Source organism: Scyliorhinus torazame, chromosome 1 (assembly GCF_047496885.1).
Source record: "Scyliorhinus torazame isolate Kashiwa2021f chromosome 1, sScyTor2.1, whole genome shotgun sequence".
NCBI classification, from domain to species: Eukaryota; Metazoa; Chordata; class Chondrichthyes; order Carcharhiniformes; family Scyliorhinidae; genus Scyliorhinus; species Scyliorhinus torazame.
In genome coordinates this window covers 23,675,590-23,687,803 of record NC_092707.1, presented here as the reverse complement: position 1 = coordinate 23,687,803, position 12,214 = coordinate 23,675,590, and the positions used below count along the sequence as shown (strand labels likewise).

The following is a 12,214-nucleotide window of genomic DNA, read 5'->3' as shown; positions in this document are numbered from 1 at the left end:
ACTCACTCACACACACAAACCTCGCACACACACAAACGTCACACACACAAACCTCACACACACACACACATGCAAACCTCACACACACACAAACCTCACACACACACAAAAACCACTCACTCACACACACACAAACCTCACACACAAACCACACACACACCCACACAAACCACACAAATCACACACACACTCACAAACACCACTCTCACACACTGATGCTCGATCAATAACTCCAGAAGCGAGATTGGAGACAATTGAAGGCTTTATTACACGAGATGTTTCCCCCAGCAGCGCAGGTACAGAAGGCAGCTGCTGGGGAGACACGGGCTCTTATGCTCCACCTTACTGGGCGGAACCAGCAGGCAGGCTTAACCAATGAAAACAGTACCTCCTACACCAATGGTCTTACAGCATTACAGGGAACCGTAATACCTCTAATACCGACTCCCACATTCACACCCTGTTAAAAAAAAAGTGTCCGGCTGGGCTGGTGGCCTCGCATTACACAGTGGTAGAGGTTAAGGTTATGGAGGTACCCGGTATACATCAGTACAGTAGTTTTGCCTCATTACATCGCAACTATTTACAAAATTTGTTTACAGTTCAGAATGAAGCAATTAGTCGATCGGGGGCCCTGGTCGTCCTCTGCGATCGTCGTAGCTTTGGTGGATATGCAGGCGCCGGCTCGGGCATCTGTGGCTCCGGGAGTGTCGCTTCGGCTTCTTCGGCAGCTTCATCACCCCTAGACGGGACCAGTGGGAGGACCGATCCACCTGGGAAGGGGGCGGCTGTGGGGTGCGGCAGTGGGATGGAGGGTGGGATTGGTGGTGGGGGTGTGTGTGGAGATCCAGCGGGCGCCTGGTCCCATAGGGAGACTGTATCCTGTCAGCCGTCAGGGTACGCCACGTAGGCGTACTGAGGGTTAGCGTGGAGGAGATGGACCCTCTCGACCAATAGGTCCGACTTGGGCGCCCGCACATGTTTGCGGAGCAGGATGGGTCCAGAAGCTGCCAGCCAGGTTGGGAGCGAGGTCCCGGAGGAGGACTTCCTAGGGAAGACAAGGAAACGTTCGTGAGGTGTTTGGTTGGCCGTGATACACAGCAGTGACCGGATGGAATGGAGGGCATCCGGGAGGACCTCCTGCCAGCGGGAGACTGGGAGATTCCTGGACCGTGGGGCCAGTAGGACGTTCTTCCAGACCGTTCTGTTCTCCCTCTCTACCTCTCCGGTTTCCCGGGGGTTGTAACTGGTCGTCCTGCTCGAGGCAATGTCCTTGCTGAGCAGGAATTGACACAGTTCGTCGCTCATGAAGGAAGACCACCTATCGCTGTGTATGCAAGCGGGGAAACCAAAAAGCGTAAAGATACTGTGGAGAGCTTTTATGACAGTGGCTGCGGTCATGTCGGGACAGGGAATGGCGAATGGAAACCGGGAGTACTCGTCAATCACATTCAGGAAGTGCGTGTTGCGGTCGGTGGAGGGGAGGGGCCCTTTGAAGTCCAAACTGAGGCGTTTAAAGGGACGGGAAGCCTTTATCAGGTGCGCTTTCTCTGGGCTGCAGAAGTGCGGCTTGCACTCCGCGCAGATTTGGCAGTTCCTGGTGGCTGTCCTGACCTCCTCGATGGGGTAGGGCAGGTTGCGGGTCTTGATAAAGTGGAAAAAGAGAGTGACCCCCGGGTGGCAGAGGTCCTCGTGAAGGGCTCGGAGGCGGTCCACTTGTGTGGTGGCACATGTGCCGCGGGACAGGGCATCGGGAGGCTCGTTTAGCTTCCCGGAACGATACAAGATCTCGTAGTTGTAGGTGGAGAGTTAGATCCTCCACCGTAAGATCTTGTCGTTCTTTATCTTGCCCCGCTGTGCATTATCGAACATGCACATCGTTGGTCAGTGAGGAGAGTGAATCTCCTGCCGGCCAGGTAATGCCTCCAATGTTGCACAGCTTCTACTGTGGCCTGGGCCTCCTTTTCAACTGAGGAATGGCGGATTTCTGAAGCGTGGAGGGTGCGTGAGAAGAAGGCCACGGGTCTGCCCGCTTGGTTGAGGGTAGCCACCAGAGCTACGTCGGACGCGTCGCTCTTGACTTGGAAGGGGAGGGACTCGTCGATGGCGTGCATCGTGGCCTTTACGATGTCCGCTTTGATGTGGCTGAAGGCCTGGTGGGCCTCTGTCTACAGGGGAAAAACCATGGATTGGATTAGCGGGCGGGCCTTGTCCGCATAGTTGGGGACCCACTGGGCATAATAAGAGAAAAATCCCAGGCAGCGTTTCAGGGCCTTGGAGCAGTGAGGGAGGGGGAACTCCATGAGGGGGCGATAGCGTTCAGGGTCTGGGCCTATAACTCCATCATGCACTACGTAGCCGAGGATGGCTAGACGGTCGGTGCTGAACACGCCTTACTGGGCGGAACCAACAGGCAAGCTTAGCCAATGAAAACAGTACCTCCTACACCAATGGTCTTACAGCATTACAGGGTACCGTAATACCCCTAATACCGAATACCACACACACACAAACCTCACACACACACAAACCTCACACACACACACAAACCTCACACACACACAAACCTCACTCATACACATACAAGCCACACTCACACACAGACAAACATCACACTCACACCCACAAACCATTCACACTCACACGCACCCATACACCATACTCACACACACCCATACACCATACTCACACTCACACACACACCCATACACCACACTCACACACACACCCATACACCACACTCACACACACACCCATACACCACACACGCACCCATACACCACACACATACACACACACACACACCCATACACCACACACATACACACACCCATACACGACACTCACACACACACCCATACACCACACTCACACACACACCCATACACCACACTCACACACACCCACCCATACACCACACTCACACACACACCCATACACCACACTCACGCACACACACACCCATACACCACACACATACACACACCCATACACCACACTCACACACACACCCATACACCACACTCACACACACACCCATACACCACACTCAAACACACCCACCCATACACCACACTCACACACACACCCATACACCACACTCACGCACACACACACCCATACACGACACTCACACACACACCCATACACCACACACATACACACACCCATACACCACACTCACACACACACCCATACACCACACTCACACACACACCCATACACCACACTCACACACACCCACCCATACACCACACTCACACACACACCCATACACCACTCTCACAAACACACCCATACGCCACACTCACACCCATATACCACACTCACACACACACACACACACCCATACACCACACACATACACACACCCATACACCACACTCACACACACACCCATACACCACACTCACGCACACACACACTCATACACCACACTCACACACACACCCATACACCACTCTCACAAACACACCCATACACCACACTCACACACACACACACCCATATACCACACACACACACACACCCATACACCACACTCACACACACACACCCATATGCCACACACACACAAACCCATACACCTCACTCACACACACACCCATACACCACACTCACACACACACCCATATACCACACACACACAAACCCATACACCTCACTCACACACACACCCATACACCACACTCACACACACACCCATATACCACACACACACACACACCCATATACCACACACACACAAACCCATACACCTCACTCACACACACACCCATACACCACACACACACACCCATATACCACACACACACAAACCCATACACCTCACTCACACACAAACCCATACACCACACTCACACACACACCCATATACCACACACACACACACACCCATACACCACACTCACACACACACACACACCCATATACCACACACACACAAACCCATACACCTCACTCACACACACACCCATACACCACACTCACACACACACCCATATACCACACACACACACACACCCATACACCACACTCACACACACACCCATACACCACACTCAAACACACACCCATACACCACACTCACACACACCCATACACCACACTCACACACTCCCATACACCACACACACACACACATACACCACACTCACACACACACCCATACACCACACTCACACACACCCATACACCACACACACACACACATACACCACACTCACACACACACCCATACACCACTCTCACACACACCCCCATACACCACACTCACACACACCCATATACCACACTCACACACACACCCATACACCACTCTCACACACACCCCCATACACCACACTCACACACACCCATACACCACACTCACAAACACACCCATATACCACACTCACACACACACCCATACACCACTCTCACACACATCCCCATACACCACACTCACACACACACCCATACACCACACTCACACACACACCCATACACCACACTCACACCCATACACCACACACACACACACCCATACACCACTCTCACAAACACACCCATGCACCACACTCACACACACACACCCATATACCACACACACACACACCGATACACCACACTCACACACACACACACCCATACACCACACTCACACACACACCCATACACCACACTCACACACACACCCATACACCACACTCACACACACACCCATACACCACACTCACACACACACCCGTACACCACACTCACACACACACACACCCATACACCATATTCACACAGACACCCATACACCACTCTCACCCCCCCCATACACCACACACACACACACCCATATACCACACTCACACACACACCCATACACCACACTGACACCCATACACCACACACACACACACCCAAACACCACACTCACACACACACCCATATACCACTCTCACACACACACCCATACACCACTCTCACACACACACCCTTACACCACACTCACATACACACCCATACACCACACTCACACACACACACCCATACACCACACTCACACACACACCCATATACCACACTCACACACACACCCATACACGACACTCACACACACACCCATACACCACACTCACACACCCATACACCACACTCACACACACACCCATACACCACACTCACACACCCATACACCACACTCACACACACACCCATACACCACACTCACACACCCATACACCACACTCACACACACACCCATACACCACACTCACACACACACCCATACACCACACTCACACCGATACACCACACACACACACACACACCAATGGTCTCACAGCATTACAAGGTACCCTAATACCTCTAATACTGACTACCACACATACACAAACCTCACTCACACACACAAACCTCACACACAAACCTCACTCACACACACAAACCTCACACACACACAAACCTCACACACACACAAACCTCACTCATACACAAACAAGCCACATCCACACACAGACAAAGATCGCACTCACACCCACAAACCATTCACACTCACACGCACACATACACCATACTCACATTCACACCCATACACCACACACATACACACACACACACACCCATACACCACACACATACACACACCCATACACGACACTCACACACACACCCATACACCACACTCACACGCACACCCATACACCACACTTACACACACCCACCCATACACCACACTCACACACACACCCATACACCACACACATACACACACCCATACACCACACTCACACACATACCCATACACCACACTCACACACACACCCATACACCACACTCACACACACCCACCCATACACCACACTCACACACACACCCATACACCACACTCACGCACACACACACCCATACACCACACTCACACACACACCCATACACCACACACATACACACACCCATACACCACACTCACACACACACCCATACACCACACTCACGCACACACACACCCATACACCACACTCACACACACACCCATACACCACACACATACACACACCCATACACCACACTCACACACACACCCATACACCACACTCACACACACATCCATACACCACACTCACACACACCCACCCATACACCACACTCACACACACCCCCATACACCACTCTCACAAACACACCCATACACCACACTCACACCCATATACCACACTCACACACACACACACACACCCATACACCACACACATACACACACCCATACACCACACTCACACACACACCCATACACCACACTCACGCACACACACACTCATACACCACACTCACACACACACCCATACACCACTCTCACAAACACACCCATACACCACACTCACACACACACACACCCATATACCACACACACACACACACCCATACACCACACTCACACACACACACACCCATATACCACACACACACAAACCCATACACCTCACTCACACACACACCCATACACCACACTCACACACACACCCATATACCACACACACACAAACCCATACACCTCACTCACACACACACCCATACACCACACTCACACACACACCCATATACCACACACACACACACACCCATATACCACACACACACAAACCCATACACCTCACTCACACACAAACCCATACACCACACTCACACACACACCCATATACCTCACTCACACACACACCCATACACCACACTCACACACACACCCATATACCACACACACACACACACCCATACACCACACTCACACACACACCCATACACCACACTCAAACACACACAAATTCACACCACACTCACACACACTCATAAACCACACTCACACACACCCATACACCACACACACACACCCATACACCACACTCACACACACACCCATACACCACTCTCACACACACCCATATACCACACTCACACACACACCCATACACCACTCTCACACACACCCCCATACACCACACTCACACACACCCATACACCACACTCACACACACACCCATATACCACACTCACACACACACCCATACACCACTCTCACACACACCCCCATACACCACACTCACACACACACCCATACACCACACTCACACACACACCCATACACCACACTCACACCCATACACCACACACACACACCCATACACCACTCTCACAAACACACCCATGCACCACACTCACACACACACACCCATATACCACACACACACACACCGATACACCACACTCACACACACACACACCCATACACCACACTCACACACACACCCATACACCACACTCACACACACACCCATACACCACACTCACACACACACCCATACACCACACTCACACACACACCCGTACACCACACTCACACACACACACACCCATACACCATATTCACACACACACCCATACACCACTCTCACCCCCCCATACACCACACACACACACACCCATACACCACACTCACACACACACCCATATACCACACTCACACACACACCCATACACCACACTGACACCCATACACCACACACACACACACCCAAACACCACACTCACACACACACCCATATACCACTCTCACACACACACCCATACACCACTCTCACACACACACCCATACACCACACTCACACACACACCCATACACCACACTCACACACACACACCCATACACCACACTCACACACACACCCATATACCACACTCACACACACACCCATACACGACACTCACACACACACCCATACACCACACTCACACACCCATACACCACACTCACACACACACCCATACACCACACTCACACACCCATACACCACACTCACACACACACCCATACACCACACTCACACACCCATACACCACACTCACACACACACCCATACACCACACTCACACACACACCCATACACCACACTCACACCGATACACCACACACACACACACACACCAATGGTCTCACAGCATTACAAGGTACCCTAATACCTCTAATACTGACTACCACACACACACAAACCTCACACACACACAAACCTCACTCATACACAAACAAGCCACATCCACACACAGACAAAGATCGCACTCACACCCACAAACCATTCACACTCACACGCACACATACACCATACTCACATTCACACCCATACACCATACTCACACTCACACACACACCCATGCACCATACTCACACACACCCATACACCACACTCACGCACACACACACCCATACACCACACTCACACACACACCCATACACCACACTCACACACACACACACCCATATACCACACGCACACACACACCCATACACCACACTCACACACACATACACCACACTCACACACACCCATACACCATACTCACACACACACCCATACACCACTCTCACACACACACCCATACACCACACTCACACACACACCCATACACCACACTCACACACACACCCATACACCACTCTTACACACACACCCATACACCACACTCACACACACACCCATACACCACAATCACACACACACACCCATACACCACACCCACGCACACACACACCCATACACCACACTCACACCCATACACCACTCTCACACACACACCCATACACCACACTCACACACACACACCCATACACCACTCTCACACACACCCATACACCACACTCACACCCATACACCACACTCACACACACACCCGTACACCACACTCACACACACACCCATACACCACACTCACACACCCATACACCACACTCACACACACACCCATACACCACACTCACACACCCATACACCACACTCACACCCATACACCACTCTCACACACACACCCATACACCACACTCACACACACACCCATACACCACACTCACACACACACCCATACACCACACTCACACACACACCCATACACCACACTCACACACACCCATACACCATACTCACACACACAACCATACACCACACTCACACACACACCCATACACCACACTCACACACACACACCCATACACCACTCTCACAGACACACCCATACACCACACCCACACACACACCCATACACCACACACACACACCCATACACCACTCTCACACACACACACCCAAACACCACACTCACACACACCCATACACCACTCTCACACACACACACCCATATACCACACTCACACACACACCCATACACCACACTCACACACACACCCATACACCACACTCACACACACACCCATACACCACACTCACACACACACCCATACACCACACTCACACACACACCCATACACCACACTCACACACCCATACACCACACTCACACACAGACCCATACACCACACTCACACACCCATACACCACACTCACACACACACCCATACACCACACTCACACACACACCCATACACCACACTCACACACACCCATACACCATACTCACACACACAACCATACACCACACTCACACACACACCCATACACCACACTCACACACACACACCCATACACCACTCTCACAGACACACCCATACACCACACCCACACACACACCCATACACCACACACACACACCCATACACCACTCTCACACACACACACCCAAACACCACACTCACACACACCCATACACCACTCTCACACACACACACCCATATACCACACTCACACACACACCCATACACCACACTCACACACACACCCATACACCACACTCACACACACACCCATACACCACACTCACACACCCATACACCACACTCACACACAGACCCATACACCACACTCACACACCCATACACCACACTCACACACACACCCATACACCACACTCACACACACACCCATACACCACACTCACACACACACCCATACACTACACTCACACACACACCCATACACCACACTCACACACACCCATACACCATACTCACACACCCATACACCACACTCACACATACACCCTTACACCACACTCACACACACACACCCATACACCACACTCACACACCCATACACCCATACACCACACTCACACACACACCCATACACCACACTCACACACCCATACACCACACTCACACACACACCCATACACCACTCTCACACACACCCATACACCACACTCACACCCATACACCACTCTCACACACACACCCATACACAACACTCACACACGCACCCATACACCACACTCACACACACACCCATACACCACACTCACACACACCCATACACCACACTCTCACACACACCCATACACCACACACACACACCCATACACCACACTCACACACACACCCATACACCACACTCACATATGCACCCATACACCACTCTCACACACACATCCATATACCACACTCACACACACCCATACACCACACACACTGCACTCATACACCACTGACACAACACACCCACACGCAGACACTGCATTCACACTCATGCACACACACTGCACTCATACACCCCCCACACTTCACACTCATGCACACCATCCATACACACACTGCACTCACACGCCACACACACTGCACTCATACTGCACACACATACACACAATATCACACACCTCATACATATAACATTCACACATCACACACACACACTGCACTCATAGTCCATGCACACATCACAAACCACACACACAGCATTCACACACCTCACTCACACACACACCACACACACACACACACAAACATCCACACACACACTGCACACACTCACACACACTCACTGCACTCACACACACTCACTGCACTAACGCACACACTCACTGCGCTCACACACACAGTCACTGCACTCACACCTGCACACTCACACAACATCCACACACACCACTCACACACCACACCACATCCAAACATACTCACTGCACTCACTCATACACACACATCATTCACACACACTACACTCACACACCACACTCACTCAAATACACACATGCCACACTTACACAAATACACTCACATTCACAAAAATACACTCACAAACCACATTCACAAAAATACACACATCACACTCACACAGATATATTGACACACCACACTCCCACTCATACACCACACACACACTCAGACATCACACTCACTCAAATGCACTCACATACTCACACACAACATTCACACACCATACTCAAACACACACAACATTCACACACCACGCTCACACTGCACTCACGCACCTCACTCACTCACACCACACACCCAAACAACATCCACACACTCACTGCGCTCACTCTCAACACTCACTGCATTTACTCACACACACACACTCACTGCACTCACACACACAGTCACTGCACTCACACCTGCACACACACACAACATTCACACACACCACTCACACACCACACACAAACATACTCACTACACTCACACACACCCACACCACACTCACGCACCACCATCATACCTCACTCACACACTACACCCACACACTCACATGTCCACACACCACACACTCACATTCACACGCCCACACACACAGACACTCGCGTCCCCCCCCTTCCCCCCCCGCTTACATCCCAGTGGGTCCCAATCTCTCTCCGTGCCCACTTGTGTATCCCTTGGGATCCCTCCACCCACCCACTCCCTCTCCAGGCGCCTAAGGCAACCACTCTCATCCTGGGGCACCCCGACCCTTTCTCAGGCCTTGGCTCTGTCTCAGACTCCATGCCCCCCCCCCCCCCCCATACTGACCCCCCAAGGCCCGAGCTTCCTGTCCTCCAGTCTCACAGCTGTATTTACTGCCGTGCTCCTGTTAGCTGCAAAGGCAGAGACATAACCGCACATTTACACATTGTTGTTTGCTGGCTGCCATGGATACCACATTATAGCAGTGATTACACTTCAAAAGTACTTCATTGGCTTTAATGCTGATCAGGCAGGATCAGAATGAATGGCGAAGTGGGCTAGAAGGGCTGAAAGGCCTCCTCCTGCTCCTTTTCTCTATGTTTCTATATAAAGCACTTTGCAATGTCCTCAGGTTGTGAAAGGCACTAAATAAATGTCAGGTTTTATTTCCTTCCAGCACTTTGAAGCGATAGGTGGTGGAGGATAATGTGAAGTTCAAAAGAACTGGTACGGTAGCACAAGTGGATAGGACTGTGGCTTCACAGCGCCAGGGTCCCAGGTTCGATTCCCCGCTAGGTCACTGTCTGTGCGGAGTCTGCACATTCTCCCCGTGTCTGCGTGGGTTTCCTCCGGGTGCTCCGGTTTCCT

The 12,214-nt window shown here is 51.7% G+C and overlaps 1 long non-coding RNA gene across 1 annotated transcript; it reads right to left on the bottom strand.

The window, feature by feature from the left end:
- Positions 1-244: 244 nt before the first annotated feature.
- On the bottom strand, positions 245-11,780 carry LOC140429344 (uncharacterized). The gene is made up of 2 exons (XR_011949045.1): positions 11,693-11,780; positions 245-1,048 (listed from the first exon to the last, which is right to left on the bottom strand). It is a non-coding gene; the product is annotated as an uncharacterized lncRNA (long non-coding RNA).
- Between the last annotated feature and the right edge of the window lie 434 nt (positions 11,781-12,214).